The sequence below is a fragment of the Cebus imitator genome, unplaced genomic scaffold (assembly GCF_001604975.1).
Source record: "Cebus imitator isolate Cc_AM_T3 unplaced genomic scaffold, Cebus_imitator-1.0 Scaffold75, whole genome shotgun sequence".
NCBI classification, from domain to species: domain Eukaryota; kingdom Metazoa; phylum Chordata; class Mammalia; order Primates; family Cebidae; genus Cebus; species Cebus imitator.
In genome coordinates, this window is record NW_016107390.1 from 1,999,652 (window position 1) to 2,016,692 (window position 17,041).

At 43.9% G+C, this 17,041-nt stretch overlaps 1 protein-coding gene across 5 annotated transcripts in view; it reads left to right on the forward strand.

Moving 5' to 3' along the window:
* SMYD3 (SET and MYND domain containing 3) overlaps positions 1–17,041 on the forward strand; it is a 713,156-nt gene that overhangs the window by 665,222 nt on the left and 30,893 nt on the right. The window lies entirely within an intron of this gene.

Sequence of the window (17,041 nt, forward strand, 5' to 3'; positions counted from 1 at the left end):
AAACTCCGTCTCAAAAAAAAAAAAAAAAAAAAAAAAAAATTAGGTCCTGTTAATCAGATAACGAAGAAAGAGCAGAAATATTTTTAGAAACTGTAGAGCTTCTCTGCCAGCCCTATGAGTCTTGAACATTGATGCTTTTTAACTCATTTCTGGCAGTTTTTGGAGGCAGGTGGGGTCCAGAGACTCATAAAGGCCAGTGCTACCTGCATGCCAAGGCAGTTGACAGATTATAGAATTTCAGAGCTGGAGAAGACTTTACGATGATCTCATGGTAGCCCGTCAGTTTACAGACGAGAATATCAAGTCTCAATAAGTTAAGAGATTCGGCCCATTTAAGAGCTTAAGACAAGGCCCAAGGTTCCCATCCAGTTCTGCCTTCCTTTGATTCTGTTATCTTGAAGAGCGATGCTGGCCCTCCAGCAGATTCATTACTCACTCTCTTCATAGCTTGGCTTTTGCTGTTTTAAAAGAAATCACAGAATTTTAGGTGACCAACAGGCACCATGAGGGAACACTGGAAACTGGAACCACTTCATTAGGCAGAAAGCTTTCGAGCCCAGAGCCAGGCCCTGGGCCATAGCCTGAAGCCACTACCCAGGGGCAGCTGAAGAGCATCTTGATTCCATTTCTAGTACTGAGATATTCCTACTTTTGGGAGGTATGCAATGTAAAATGTATCTTTAAAAAAAAATCAATCATTTTTCAAGAGATTAAGTGAATAAAATAAAATTAGTTGTGACCTTAAAATCAAGTAGCTATTTTCATAATTTGTAGTAAAGAAAGAAGAGAGTTGCCTTACGACTTGGGGAGAAGGGGAGGTCAGTGTTTGGCTCCCTGGCCCTACGGCTGGTGCTAGCTGAGGTGAGGATTTCAATGGCTTCATAGCGGTTGTCTTCTGCTGAGCTTGTGGCCACTGAAAACTTCTAGAACTCCACGCCAGGAATACTACCAAGTAAAATCTCCCCTTTCTGTGAGTATTCAGTAATTTTTTTGCTTATATGCAGGTTAACTCAGAGCAACTCAAATTATTTTGAATAAGTGATTATAAAATAGAACACAGTGGAATATATTGATAACAATGTTTATACATTCCTAGAGTCAGTTCACCAGGAATCTCTGTACTAAAGTTGTAAAACACGCAACCTTCCTTTAGTCAACAGCACTGATGAATTATATATAACAAAGTCTTAAGATTCTGCAAATGGTATTATTGTATTTTGGAAGAACATGATTTGGTGACGTTATTCAAAGTTTTTTTTGGTGTTTTTTAAACCACTTATTCGTTTTATTCATGTGTCATTGTTTCTGTAGATCCTTCCATAGAGTTTTGGTTTTCTTTAAAAGCTATATGCCGGATTTCCCTTTTTCTTGATACAATTATTAGCTTTAGCCCATTTTTCCGGCTTGAGTTTGTGTGTGTGTGTGTGTGTGTGTGTGTGTGTGAATCCTGATTCTGCGATTGTTTGTGTAAAACAAGATAACTAACTTTACTCGTTCACCTTATATACCTTTGGCTCATTGATTCTTCACAATAACCCTATGAAATAGAAACCATGATTGCACTTTATAGATGAGGAAATGGAGAGTCCGCTGGATGAAGTTGCATGGCCAGGATTAGAAGAGCTCTTATCCCTTCCTCTGTGCTTTGTGGCAGCTGCAGGTTTGATAAACATGTCTTAAGTATCTTCATCTAAATCATGGACTTGGACTTGAATGCATGAAGTCTGAGATATTTATGACAAGAAGTAAATTTAGTTACCCTGGCTAAAAATGTTGAATAAATCTAGGCCAAGGATGGCCTGATTCCATGCCCTCCAGGCCAGAGGGATGTGCTAATCTGCATCTGTGGGAACAGTTTTTATCCACTTAGTAATCCACCTTGTCAAACCTGATACTCTGTTTATTGACATTATTATTGTTTTTGAAAATACTTTTACATATAAAAGCATCAAACACATTTTTAAAAGTTGAGCTATTTTAAACATTAGTAGTTGCTTCTAGTGTAATACTTAGCACACTAGACAAAAATAAACTTCTTTAGGATCGAATTCTCTTAAGTGGGGCTGTTTATTTGGCTTGTCCACCAGAAACTTGACTTTAAAAGTCAAATAAGACCCAGTCATTTCTGGCACCCCTGAATAATAATATCTAGAGGACTTTTTCAACACAGGATTTTATGTCATGAACAAAGAATTTGTACAGAATTACTACAGCCCACATTCTGTAATGAAACTACATAAAATTTATTCTACACAATTATGTCCAGCCAGCCACAAGTATGCCCTGCTATTAGTTTCTGTTCCTTTCCCATTGGGAAGGTGATATTACTCTTTAGCCACATTGGCCAAGAAAAGAGTCACTATCAGTCAGGCCGAATCCTTCCCCGAGTTCCTGGGGCCCTGTGACAGACGTCCCTCATCTCTCATAGATGGTGTTGGAATGGATGTCCACTACTTGCTTTAGAAAAGAAAAAATCTTAGTCTTTCCTACGCATTTGTACAAAGCAGTCTTTAAGAACAAAGTTTTCATCAGTTGTTATCCACAGATGTCATTTTTTTGCAACGAGTTTGATCTAGAGAGGTTAATGGCTTGTTTACATAGGGACCTCTGCATGTTAGGGCTGTGTTCTGTTTTTCACTTGAGTTTTTTGGGTCTGTATCCTTACTACCATTCATTCATTAATGTCACAAACATTTAAATATGTATTGAGAACCTCCTATGTGCTAAGCACTATTAGGTGTATATATATATATATTTTTAAAACAGCATATATAAGCCCTAACACTAGACAGCTTACACTCTAGTGTGTGAGACAATAATGACATAATTACCAAAATATAGCATATAGTTATGAACTGCATTAAGAGCTAGGAAGGAAAGAGACACTGTTAGAAGAGCTTCAGATGGGCTGGGCGTGGTGGCTCACACCTGGAATCCCAGGGCTTTGGGAGGCCAAGGCGGGTGAATCACTAGGTCTGGAGATCGAGAGCAGCCTGGCCAACACGGTGAAGCCCCATCTGTACTAAAAATGCAAAAACTAGCTGAGTGTGGTGTGCGCGCCTGTAATCCCAGCTACTCAGGAGGCCGAGGCAGGAGAATCGCTTGAGCCCGGGAGGCAGAGGTTGCAGTGAGCTGAGATTGACCACTGCCCTCCAGCCTGGTGACAGAGTGAGACTCTATCTCAAAAAATAAAAAAACAAAACAAAACAAAACCTGAAGAGCTTCAAATGGAAGGACTTGCTCTTAGGCGGAAACAGGTGGTGATAGGAGGGACACCTCGTGCTGAGAGTAAAGTGAACTAGCTGAGGGGCTGGCCAGCGCAGAGAAGAGCTCTCCCTGTTCCTGCTGCGGGAGGGAGAATGCCACACTCCAGAACCTGCACAACAGATAGGTGGTGGCAGGCGTGGGAAGATGAAGGAAGCAGGACAAGTGAGTGGCCCACAGTGAGGCTGATGACGTGGGCACACACCTTAGGCCCACGGCTGCACAACAGTTTTCACAGGGTTTTGTTATTAAGTGCAGATGCCACCTTGGGGTGGCTGCAAGGTGATGCCAACTGCCTGCACAGTTGGTGTGAATTCCAGCACTGACTGCAGCATGAGGTGGGCAGGTGGACAGGTGTTGCCCAGGTCGGGAGATACTGCAGGAAGCTTCTCTGCCTCACTGGTTCATTAGCAGATATCACAGCGAAGTTAATGTAGGGCAGGGCAGATGCCTCCTCCACCAGCATCAGCAGCTGAGATGTAAAGAGGACAGTGTGCCGTGCCCCATTTACTCACGTGATTAACATGATTTGTACTTTATAATGACACGTAAAAATGTCTGTTTGCATAAACTCATCACTTAGTCTGCTTCTGAGTAACTGCCTCTTGTTATAAGTATCTCAGACTTCATGCATTCAAGTCCGTCGAGTTTTCATTTAATCGGAAAGGAGAGGAGAGGGATGTCTAGAGTAGAACGGGGGCAGGAGGGACTTACGACACTTGCTGGTGATTGTGGTGGATGGGCTGTTTTCAGACCCGTTAGAGAGCCTGGTTTGGAGGTCCTACACAGTTGAGGGCAGCTCTGAGTGTAGGAATTAGAACTGAGAGAACTGAGTGCATCAGACGTGGTAGGACATGCAGACCTTCCTGCTAAGCCTGCAGCTCCTCCCCTGCTGTCGCCCTGTCTCTGATGCTCGCCTTGTGGCTGTGCTCCTTGCACAAGCATGCGGGAGGAGCAGGGTAGGTGGGATGCTCAGCCTTCTCCCTTCAGCGTTCTGTATTCTGTAGCTCTGATTCCTTCTCTCAGAGGAGTCGGCAGGTTCTCTGCTGTGGAGAGGAATAGGGTTTGTTCTGTGAAGAGTATTGAGGCTGCAGACGGGTGAAAGGGAAGAGTGCATGTCGGGTGGATGGATATTTGCCTTGTGAGAAAGTAACGAGGACATCAGGCTTCAGTGAGAACAGTTGGAAGTAGGGCCTGAGGGACACACTAAGGCCTGGTCTGAGGGGCTTGAGCAAAGCAGGGTGGAGGGGCTGACTGTGTTCCGGGGGAAGAATGAGTGGGAGGAGGAAGAAAATAGGGTGTGAAGGCAGGAAGGGTGATCCGAAGTAAGTGTATGTATGTGTGCACGTGTGTGTGTGTGTCTGTGCGTGTGTGTGCGTGTCTGTGTGTGTGTGCCTGCATGTGTGTGAGTGTGTCTGCGTGTGTGTGCATGTGTCTGTGCATGTGTGTGTGTGTGTGTGTGTGAGCGTGTGTGTGCCTGTGTGTGTGTCTGTGCATGTGGACACACTAAGGCCTGGTCTGAGGGGCTTGAGCAAAGCAGGGTGGAGGGGCTGTGTTCCAGGGGGAAGAATGAGTGGGAGGAGGAAGAAAATAGGATGTGAAGGTAGGAAGGGTGATCTGAAGTAAGTGTGTGTATGTGCACTTGTGTGTGTGTGTGCGTGTCTGTGCATGTGTGTGCACACGTGTGTGTGTCCCTGTGTGTGTGTCTGCATGTGTGTGTCTGCATGTGTGTGTGTCTGCATGTGTGTGTCTGCGTGTGTGTCTGTACGTGTGTGTGTGTGTGTGTGTGTGTCTGTACATGTGTGTGTGTGTGTGTGTGTTTTGAAAGGTCAAGATTCTTCACTCAGAAGGCTTCTCAGTCTGCCCTTCCCCATGTGCTGAGGCTGCCGGCTCCCACTGGAAAGGGCTTCCTCTGTTGAGGGTACAGGGGGCCTCAGGGACCGCAGACAAGCTCAACACGGGCCCTACTGGGGGATGTCACAGGCCAGGCTGAGTGCTTGGGTGGGAGGAGTGAGCTCGCCTGCAGCAGCTTAGTGCAGAATCCTCTGTGGTTTCCTGGAATCTGAAATAGCCAGTAATAGCCAAGAGTTGTATATTTTTTTAAGCAGTGGAATGTGTCTGCTTTCTAGACTGTGATTCATTTACATTGGGACACATTGGACATTTATGCCGAATGAACAAATGAACAAGGCTTTATGTGGTTTCTGTATCTGAACTCAAAATTCTCACACACTGAGCATTCTTAAATATTGTGAAAAGCTTTATAGCTTTTGAAAATAAAATTCCCTAGAACACATAGGAAACAGACCATGGGCATGAGCCTTGCCGGTGTCTTGATCCAGCTTTTGTTTTTGAACACAGAAGCAGCTGAGAGGACGTGTCTCAGCGTAGCTCTGAAGACCTGCTGGTAGCCGGCATTTGCAGTGGACCTGAAATCTCTACTGCTGGCTGTTTCCTATGCTGACCTGAAGTACAGCCCCGTTGAGAGCAAACATTCGCCAAATCCCCTCACATTCTGTATCTCACAATTTGGTATTTGAATAGAAAGTGCCTTGTAGTAACTGTTTTTGAAAACTTTGTATTCATACTGCTAAAGAAGCAATTTCCTCTGCGGCCTGATTCTTGAGTACACTAGCTGGTACAGATACATCTCCTCCTGTCCTTCCAAAGTTATTATTTCAAAGGTGCGTTGCACCTTAAGTCATGGCCTTTCATTTTGACTAATGAATAATTGGAATCGCGATGCCTTCTGTAGAGAGAATGGGAGAAAGAGAAAGAAATGCTGAGCCTCCCCCAGTTCATCAGGCAGCTGCGGCCTGTTTGGAGGTAACGAATGGAGCAGCGGTCTAGTTGTAGTAAAAGGGCTAACTGCAGACGCAGAGAGTGTGGCCGTGGAGTGGAGTCTTGACGACACTCTGTCCTCTTCCAAACTCACATCACAATAGGCAAGTTTTGCGCATGTCATATTTCATTGATCTGGCCTCACCGATTTTGAATTTATGGCAATGTAGAGAGGACTTGAGCTGATGTTCACATGTCCAGTGCCTGTGGGTGGAAAAAATTGTTTCCTATGAAAATGATAAATATGTAGGAAATGATAGGGGAAATCCTAGCCCATTCATGCTGTGTTTACTGCATGCTATCCCCGCAAAGAAGGTAGTTAATCATAGATAATTCTTTGCAGTTCATTAAGGTAAGTCCTGGCAGGGTCTCTGTATGCTGTTACTCAGCAGTGTCCTGTACGCTGTTACTCTGTGCTATTGTACAGGTTTACAAGACTCAGTCTCCATTTTATTTTTAAAAGTCTAAAATTTCAAATCTCCATTAATTTGGATGTTTCATCATCCCAATTCATCCCAATAAGGTTTTATTATATTTTATTTTTGATAAAATATTGAAACAACAGAATATTTGATTATGGACATAATACCTTAAGTTCTAGGTAATTTCATCATCTGAGTCCTGAAAAGAGAATCAGACTTCCCAATCCAAGAAGTCTACTGTCTTTCACATCGGGTCATACCTGTGCGTATGTATTCTTGACCTTTATATTTGTAGACAGCACCACAGTCAATGTCAGTGGTATAGGCACACTTAACCAAAAACAAGTGGGACTGTGGTTTTGGCGACCTTGTGACTGTTTGCAAGCTTGCTCTGAAGAAAATTAACTGGGTCCAATAATAAACAATTGCGAGATAGGGCTTCGAAGATAGAGCGGTCAAAAAAGTGCCTTCTGAGACTATATTTAAGCTGAAATTTAAAGGCTGATAATAGTATTTAGGGCAAGGAGGGGACAAAAGGGTTCAGTGCTTGGCTCTTTCTCCTCAGGCATGTGTCTGGTCCTGAGATGGGAGTAATCTTGATTGACCAGGGAACCGAAGAGATAGCAGAGGAAGTGCCTGGAGCACCTGGGCCAAAGGCATGAGATGAGGTTACAGAGGAAGTCAGGGAACTTCTTGATGAGCTGGCATGGTTAGATCATGCTTTAAGCCACAAGAGACAAAATATAACAACGGAAAACTGAAAAGATATAGCCAGGCTCAAAGCAAGAGAAACAGGTCTGTGAATCTGAAAAAGAAGAGAAATGCAAAGCAGAGATGGAGCTGAAGCCACGGGCTAGCTGGCTCTTGGATAAAGCAGGCAAAATGGCTGGGAATTTGGCTCCTGCAATGAAACAGGGATGAGTTATGTACTCCGGGAAAAGGGAAGTGGAGTCAAGCTGACTACTTAAAACCAGGGCTGTTTATAAATGAGAGAGGACATCCTCACCGTGACAGGTGGATGGTAAAAGTGACTGCTGACCTGTGCCTGGAATGATGGTTTACATGAAGCTTAGGAGTCCATGGAGGTGCAAGATCCCAGACACAGGATCCTGACCAGGCCTGCGCCAAGTTCCCTCGCTGACCTGTGCCTGGAATGATGGTTTACATGAAGCTTAGGAGTCCATGGAGGTGCAAGATCCCAGACACAGGATCCTGACCAGGCCTGCGCCAAGTTCCCTCGCTGACCTGTGCCTGGAATGATGGTTTACATGAAGCTTAGGAGTCCATGGAGGTGCAAGATCCCAGACACAGGATCCTGACCAGGCCTGCGCCAAGTTCCCTCCGGCTCGATGACTGGATTTGCAGTATCCCTATCACTGGGGATAGGACCCTTGAGCTGGCATGTAAGGTTCTGTTCAAGATGACGCCTAGGCTCTTGTGGGGTAGGATGCACACGGAGACGGGGGCAGAGACAGGTGGGAGAGAGCCTCCCGCTCAAATGAACATGCACACCTGAGTTTCAAAGCACGTAAATATAGCATCAAAAAGAGAACCAGTGAAATTCACAATCAAGATAAAGTCATTCCATATGGAAACAAAACTGGAGAATAAAGGTTTTCAATATATTTCAAACCCTTAAAGAGAAAAATTGTATAATATCCACTGGGGTTGGGGGGCAAACAGAAGTGAAACAAGTACAGGAGAATTGGAACAGAACCAATTGGAAATCTTAGAAATGAAAACTGTAGTCACTGAAATGAAAAGAAACCCACAAAGATACATTGAATTAAGAGATGAAACTGAGGAACTTACCCAGAGTGCAGTTCAGAGGAAAAAGACATTTTTTTTAATTATGCAAAAGCAGCTGAGGCAGGAAGGATATTTTGAGACTCTCCAATAAGCTTCTAATAAGAAGTTCTTTAAGTAACAATAGAACAGGCCAGGCGCGGTGGCTCACACCTGTAATCCCAGCACCTTGGGGGAGGCCAAGGTGGGCAGATCACGAGGCCAAGAGATTGAGACCATCCAGGCCAACATGCTGAAACCCTATCTCTACTAAAAATGTAAAAATTAGCCAGGTGTAGTGATGCACACCTGTAGTCCCAGCTACTTGGGAGACTGAGGCAGGAGAATCACGTGAACTCGGGAGCTGGAGGGAACCAGCATTGGGCCACTGCACTCCAGCCTGGTGACAGAGCGAGACTCTATCTCAAAAAAAAAAAGAATAGAACAAATGACTGGCCAATTTATAATTTGAAATTTAACAGAGTTTTTAAAAGGCATGAACTCTCAAATTTGAAGCATACTCCCAAGTACTGAGTAGTATCAACACAAATCTAAATATGCACATACTAGTGAATCTTCAGAACATCAGTGACAGAGAATCTTAAAACCTGAGTTGAATTTGATTGAAAGCACATCTCTAATCACTAGCCAGTGATGTCAGGTCATGTGGAATGTGTTTAACGGGCTGAAGAAAATAATTGTCAAGCAAGAATTCTATCTGTAAACTGTCTTTCAAAAGTGAAAGTGAAATAGATATTTTAAGAGGTACAAAGAATCTTGTTAAAATAATTTCTTAAAAAGAATGTGTATTACAACAAGAAAAGTAAACCCAGAGAGAAGTTGTAGAATGCATAGAACAATGTTGAGTATAGAAATTGCTGAAGTGTCAGAAAATGTAATTTACTAATGAATGTGAAAGTAACTACTTTCCCCGTGTTGAGACCAAAAGATGAAACTAAAATACTAGGTAAAAAAGATAAGGAGAGTATAAATCCGCATATATCACCATACATGTAAACCATTGAGATTAAATTTAAATCTTAAGAGACAGGGTTTTGTTTGTTTTTGTCTTGTTTCTTTAAAGCCCAGTTGCATGCTGCTTAAGAAAACTGCACCAAGGGGTTTAAAATAATGAGATGGAAATAGACATATCAAGACAACATTAATAAGAGGAAAGCTGGGTTAACTATCATTATCAATGTAGACTTTAGGGCAAATAAAGCATTAGTGGAGATAAAATTCTGTATAATCATAAGAGAGGAAGGCATGACCCAGGCCATGTGGGGCTTGTGGGCCTCATGGGCCATGGTTAGGGGTTTGCATATTAGCCTCAGCTACATGGGCAGTCCCTGCAGAAAATGGCTATGTGGATGGGAGGACAGGGTTTGAGAGGTGTGGCGGGCACCAGGCGGTGCAGGGGTGAGAGGTGTGGCGGGCACCAGGCGGTGCAGGGGTGAGAGGTGTGGNGGGCACCAGGCGGTGCAGGGGTGAGAGGTGTGGCGGGCACCAGGCGGTGCAGGGGTGAGAGGTGTGAAGGGCACCGGGCGGTGCAGGGGTGAGAGGTGTGGAGGGCGTTGGGCAGAGCAGGGAGGGCAGGGATTGAGATATTTGTCTCATAGATACCAAGAGGGGTCTGTTTGGACGAAAAAGTGATGGTAAACTATAGTGTGTGCTGCTGATGGGTAAAAGGAGACATGGACCTCTGGGTGACATTCATGGCAGCACTCTGACAGGGTGGGGATTTGAGGGCGGAAGCAAGCCCAAGCTTTGGCAGTAGCGAGAAAGTGGCTACAATGGTTTTCATTCCTGCCCCGCCATGCTCTGGAGAGCACAGTGAAATTAGTGTTGCCCTGTGTCTGCCACTGGGGAGAACATGCAAGTGAGACTTTAAATGGAAGAAGAGCATTTGGGGGCCAGCTACTAACTAGAAACACAGGAAGGGGCAGGAGGCAGCTCTTCTGGAACTCAAGGCTTTATCAGAGATGACGACTTTCAGCACAGTGTTTTATAACTAAGGAGAGCGTATTTCGTCATCATTATGGTACTGGTTGGCAGCAGCTGCTGAGATGACTGAGCTAAGCCCACATGAAATCTCAAGAAGCCTTCATTGTCTTTGAACTCTGACCTCTTCCCTCCCGCCCTCTCCCTACCCCACCCAACCCTGCAGGTCATGCCGTTGCCCTTAACTGTTATGAGAGTTACTGTGTGTAAAGAAGCTGTATGTCAGCCATAGACAATTTTACCTGTTCATTGTACAAATATTAATGAAGTCCTGGCTTACAGAGATTTTGATAGATGATGTTCCCCATTATCCTGGCACTCCCAAAGTGGATAAAAAAATGGAATGTCAAAATTCCATACTCACTGAGAAGTTGAGGGATACAAATATATATATATACATATATATATATATTTTTTTTTTCTGGCTTGTTCTTAAAGTGATCAGGATCTTGCCCATAGTCTGTCATCATTAACAAGTCTGTTTTTGGAGTCTACTGCGGCATGAAGAATTAGGCATGGTAATTTACAAAATCTGATTAAAAAGAGCATCCCTGTCTGCTAGCAGTTTAAAGCATCTTAAAAAGATCACAAGTTAGATACATACCAGTTTTGCAGTGTACTAGTTATGTGGCTTAGGCCAATTACTGTATTAAGTTCTGAGAGTTGCAATTTTGTCATCTGTAAAATGGGAATAATAATGTTTACATTACTGTGAGGATTAACTGAGGTAACACTCATCTAGCGCAGTACCCAGCACCTAGAAGAGTGCTTGGCTGATTGTGGGTTCTCGATAAATATTCCTTTAAGAAAGTGAATGGGTGAATGAATGAATGAATGAATGAGTTGGCTCAGTTGTAAACTTCCTAGGTACACAGTCAGCATTCTTTCATATGTATTTGAGAGTAAGCCCAGAAAGAGGACATAAATTCCATCCAACAGCCTTTTGAGAATACATATACCACTTACACACACACACACACTTTTAAAATTACAGTGGTCAAAACAGTCTAATCAGATGGTCTGTCATTGGGCCTGACAGTGAGAACTACCAGAAAGCATGAGAGGAGAGCTGGAAAGGGGGAAGGGAGTGGCTCAGAGAAAAGAAGGGCAGCAGCAATTCTAGAGAGTGAAGTAAGAGAAGACAGGGGGAGGAGGTCTTCAGTGGCTTCCAAATACATGTGACCTCTGGGGATCAGAAGCAGTCTGGCTGAAGGCTAAAAAGACCAGAATTTTTGTTTAACCGAATTTCTGCAGAACAAATACCCACTGATGTGCATGTGAGCAGGCACAGGTTCCCTCTCTGCCCCCCTTTCTCTCTCTTTCTCTCCCGCATTTCTTTCCTAAGAGATAAACTTGTTACCTACAGAAAATGATAATCTGTCTGGCAGACCCCTGCTCCACAGCTCTATTCAAGAAAAGCACAGACAGTGAGCACGTAAACCTTGACTACTAGCAGAGGCACAGTGTCACCATGCCCTGAGTTTGGGACTCCTGCCGTTTCCATATGCTGCTTTGCAGTTTATCCTCGTGGCAAACTGATCCATTGCATTAATGAGTGTCGCAAGTAGTAATTGAGTGCCCAAGAGGAATTTGGAAAGAGTCTCAATACTTGCCAGATCCCTTTTCCCAGGTGAAGTAACAGGCTTTTTCCCAGCTGATTCTGTTCCCCACAAAATGCCCAGAGTCGTTTAGTAAAGGTATCCCATGTGGATGAGGAAGACAGTGGCTGCGTGAGGAAGTCACTGAGCCCTTGGGTACCAGGGAGGAACTGCTCGTCTGGCAGGGACGTAGCTTTTTCATGGCGCAGCTTGTTGATGACACGCAGCCTGGGTGTTTGGCTTCACCACAGCCTCCTCCTTTCTCTCCCATTCTTGTGCTTCGTTTCTCATGACAGGGACCAAATTCACCTCCACAATCACAAAAAAGGATCATTTGTATCACCTACCTTTATTTTCCCTGGGCTTTTGAGGTAGATGTAATATTTTGCAACTGAAAAGTACGGTTTGCTCGGGAATGCAGAGTGAATTAAGCAGAAAAAAACAATTTTATGAATGAGCCTGATGATTAGATGGAACAGTCATCCATGGTCTTGGATTTAAATTTGGCTCTACAGCTAGGTCTCAAATTTTAACTGATCCATAAAGATGTTTAGTCACCTTTCCCAAAGTTAGCAGTGTTCATGCAAATGATTCAGTTGGCCAGAGAATCACAGAGTACACTCATCTCCCATTGTGGCTTATCTGTGGCAAAAATTCCTGCTTCAAAATGAGGCTCTTGCTCTGACAAAAAGAGACTTTCTCTAATTGTGTGCTTGTGGTTCTCAGTCCTTTCTAAAAGCATCCACATTTATTAGGTGCTGACTGTGTGCCTGGTTTGGAGCAAAGTGTGTAAAGTACAACTGCCCTCCAGATGCAGATGCTGCCCTGAAGAGCTTGGCTGGCCCTGACTCTGGGGACTCCTCCCTCACTTGGACCTAGTGCCCCAGTGGGTAGACAAGAGTGGGGTCTGCTCGTGTTGCCCCATTCATCACCGTGGTTGATTCAGCTGATCCAGCAAATAGGGTAGATTGATTCATTCCTTCATTCATTCATTCCTCACTACAACTCTTGTTCTATACTTGGGACACTCTTGACTTTGTATCAGTTTGTTGAATTCTCAGTTTAGTTTTTTTGTGCCTCTAGAATTTTTACACCTACCGCTCCTTCTTCCCAGAATGTTCTTCTTCTTTAGTCTAATTGTGACTCATCTACCAGCCCCTAACCAAAATGTCTCTTCTTCTAAGTTTTTCCTGACTCTCTAGTTTAGAGTATCTCTGACTGCTGTAGGCCCAGTACTCACCAGACTTGTTACTACTTTTCAGCGTCTAGCCTTTCCACAGTGATGTAAGGTCCATGAGGACAGGAACCATTCTCTGCCTTATTTCCGAATTTATCTCTGTAGTGCCTGGTACATAATGGGTACTCAGTAAGTGTGGAATCCGTAATGTGAATGCATGCATGAGTGAGTGAGTGAATGAATGAATGAACGAACAAACAAACAAACAAATGAATAAACTGGTCAGTGAATACTAGTGTTGCTTTCCCAAAAGTGTATGCAACATCAGAGATGGGATTTTTTTTTAATCAATAGTATGTAAGGAGCTGTAATCGCCAGCTAGAAAGTGCAAACCCTGAGCAGGGAAATCCATTAACCCATAGACCATCTTTTGTGCCAACAATGTTTGGATACCAGTGAAAAGAAGTCAGCTATTCATGTTGAATGGAGTTGGAAAATGGTGGAAACAGGTAAAATATACAGCTTATAAAATTATCTTTACTTTGGACTTGATTTGTCTGACACCAACATTTAGTTTCAAGGAAATTTCCAGAATACAGATCACACAATTGTAATAAACATAAATAAAAACCATATTCTCAGGCCAGCATGAAGAATTTGGGGTTGCCCCCTGTTTGTATTACCCCAGTCCCTCATTGCGTTCTGTAGTCAACTATTGACTGTGGCTTTCTTCTTGGTCTATATTTTATTTTTTTACTGGAATCTTTCCTTATACCTTGCAGTATTTCAGCCGATTAAAACTCCTGAGACTGTCTAAAAATGTTCTGGGTTTTAGTGCCATTCCTGCCTCTGCCACTTGGGCTAGAAGGGCCCCTGTTGCTCTGTGCAGCAACTTTCCACTTAGATGTGAGCAGTGATGGAGACCTCTGCCTCATTAGGGAGCTGCCTATAAACGTATCTCTGAAAGGACTTACATTGTCATGGAATTCAGGTCCCTGAGATGGTACATTATCATGGTCTGAACCTAGTGCCGCGCACACCTTATAGTACCTGTGCTTCATTAAGGGGAGCCGTCTGCAAGCATTCTGGACTCCAGTAGCTCCTGGCGCTGTATTTCAAGAGGAGTTCTTGACTTCACCTTTAAAGGATGCTCCGTGAAAGAGAACCTTTAGGAATGCTTCCCTGAGAGCCACCTTCTCAGTCCTCTAGTCCAGACCTCCTCCTATAAGGAAGAAAGAATTGGCCCAGTTTCTGACCTCTGTGGTAGGAATAAAAGATACACCATTTGGCACATAATTAGAGTCACACTCAGCAAGTGGACTGTCCCCTAATTCACTTTGGGGTCTTATCCTGGACTCTAGCATGACCTGTACTTGTTTTCCACCAGAGATGGGAACGACGGCTGTGGGAGTGGGGACGATGGGTGTGGGAGTGTGGACGATGGGTGTCGGGGGAGTTAGAGTGAAAGGAGCATGAACCCGGAGGCAGATGTCGGGAATCCAGCCGCGAGGCTAGCAAACGCTTACTAAGCACCTTGTGTGTACCAAGCTTGCTGCGTGGCGTGAATGGATGGACCTGGGGCAACTTTTCCAGGCTATTTCATCATCTTTAAGTTGACAGGGCTGAAGTAAGTGATCTCTGCTTCCTTCTGGCTCTAAATGGTCTGTGATTCATTTCAATAATTGAAAGTAAAACATCCCCTACTCCTTTAACCTAGTAGGCATGAGCCAAGAATAACATCTGTCCTCCCCAGTCATGTGAATGCTTAGTGGAGGTAGAAGAATGCAGACTACAAAGCTTGTGGTATATTCCAGCAGCTCAGAAAGGAGAAGAAATGCCCAGTAGGTGCCCTAGACACAATTCTCCTTGCCCCGTTTTCTGTGGTAGTCGGGTCAGGTGGTTGCAAGCGCGTCCGTGTGTCTTGCGTTTGCTTCATAGGACCAGGTGATATAAAGGGCACTTCAGCAGCAAGCTGAGCGTGTGAGCAGCGTGTTGCCCAGTTCCAAGGCCGGCTCCCTGCACTGTGCTTGAAGCTCTGCTACACACGCAGACCTCAGTCTCCGCAGTCTGCTTTTAAAAAATCTGGGAGTCGCTTGTGCCCCAAAATCCTTTTCTTTCCCATGGATGAAAATGCATCACATAGTTGTGTTGTTTTAAATTTTACCCATTACAAATTATTTTGAGTAGATAAGAATTTCTCCCTCAAAAACTAAACTCATCTGTAAAATTACTAATCATTAATAACTAATTTCATCTAATAAGATTACTTTTTTTTTTTTAACACCCCGATGAGATCAGACTTTTCTAAAGGTGGCTTGGAGGTTTTGACTGGGTAGAGGGAACTTCTGGGGAAAGCTGTTCTGGAGAAGGCAGCATTCGTGAGGCCCCACTGAGAAGGCCCTTGGTGAGCCCTTCCGCCCGAGTGAAAGAGAAGTGTCGGGAAATAAGAGGGATGGAAGGAGTCGGGACAGACGATGCTTGCTTCACAATGTCAATGTGAACTGGTCCAGCACTAGGTTTCATGAATTGATTAAAGAAGAGATTGCCCCTGCGGGAACCTATGAGCCCAAAGTAATGGGAGCTGCATGTAGAGTTGCCTCATAGACCTTCAGGAGAGGGAGACAGTTCTTTTCCCCAGCAGCATAAATGAGCCCATTTTAGCAAAAATAGCTGTAATTTGCACAAGCGTTAAAAATCTGCTTCCAACTGTAAAAATACTGAGATATCCAGGGCATAGAAAAGCTGTGGTTCTGCCCTGTGACATGATGTGTGATCTTGAAAAGTAATGAAAGTGGAAGAAGGCATTGCTGAGATACTGCTGTAATGAACACAATTCTGTTTGCCTGCGTTTTTTCCTGCTAGCAAATTGTATTACTCCATCAACTCGGAAGAACATCAGTAATGCCTTCAGAGAATAGCTTGTGAGAGCTGAGTTACTCTATGACAGGATTTCTGAAGACAGTGTAGTTTCACATTTCTCAATTTTCTTTGATTTTGTGCAGAGAAAGTGGAAGACTGTAATAAATGATTTCCACAAAATGGTGTCGTAAATGGGATCTCAGCTGGCAGCAGCAGCATTCTGCTGTGTTTTTGGATGCTCATTCCAGGTTTTCTGTGGGAAACACCCATGCTGGCAGAGTCACTGCCTTCACATTTTTCCTAACACTTTTTTTTTTTTTTTTTGGTTAAGGGATGAATTTGGTTTCACCTGTGAACTCCTGGTGGGAGCTGTGGGGCGGGTAATGAGGGGCTGCTGGCATGTTCATACTCGGTGATCTCGGAGTGTCTGAGGGCTCTGAGTTGATTGGAAATATTGTAGTTGTATGATAAGTTAATGTACGTGATCATCAGGCGAGGTTCAATGAGGCAGTGAGATGGACGGGAACAAGCCTGGCTTGCGGAAGCACAGGCTGAGCTTGACCTCTGCTCTTCTGTGACTGTGCAGCTTTGGCCACGTCACCTAGCCTCTTGGAACCTCGGGCCCCATGTTGCGTTAACAAGATAATAAGCTGTACAGTTTTAATGAATGAAGTAGTGGGTATGAATTTGGTTTGTAGTGTATGAAATCTTCTACTTACTGTACTTACATTCTACATGTGTTAGGTATTATAATCTTCGTTGCTTTGACACCATACCCAGCTTTCTGTAGCCTTCTTCCTCTTAATATTCTGTTGCCACCATCACCCTGCTCCACATCCCAACTCAGCTCAGTGCTTATTCTTAGAAAGCTTTGTTCTCAGCTAGTTATGGTAAGTAAGCTTTTAGCTAATAGATGTAGCATCTAGTATCTCCAAGAGTTATTACTTTCTTTAAAAAAGCAAAACTTCTACACGTTGAAATAAATATAATCATGGTATAGCTGCATCTAGAAAATTCTGGCTGGGTACCACAGCTCATGCCTATAATCTCAGTACTTTGGAAGGCCAAGATGGGAGGATTCCTTGAGGCCAGAA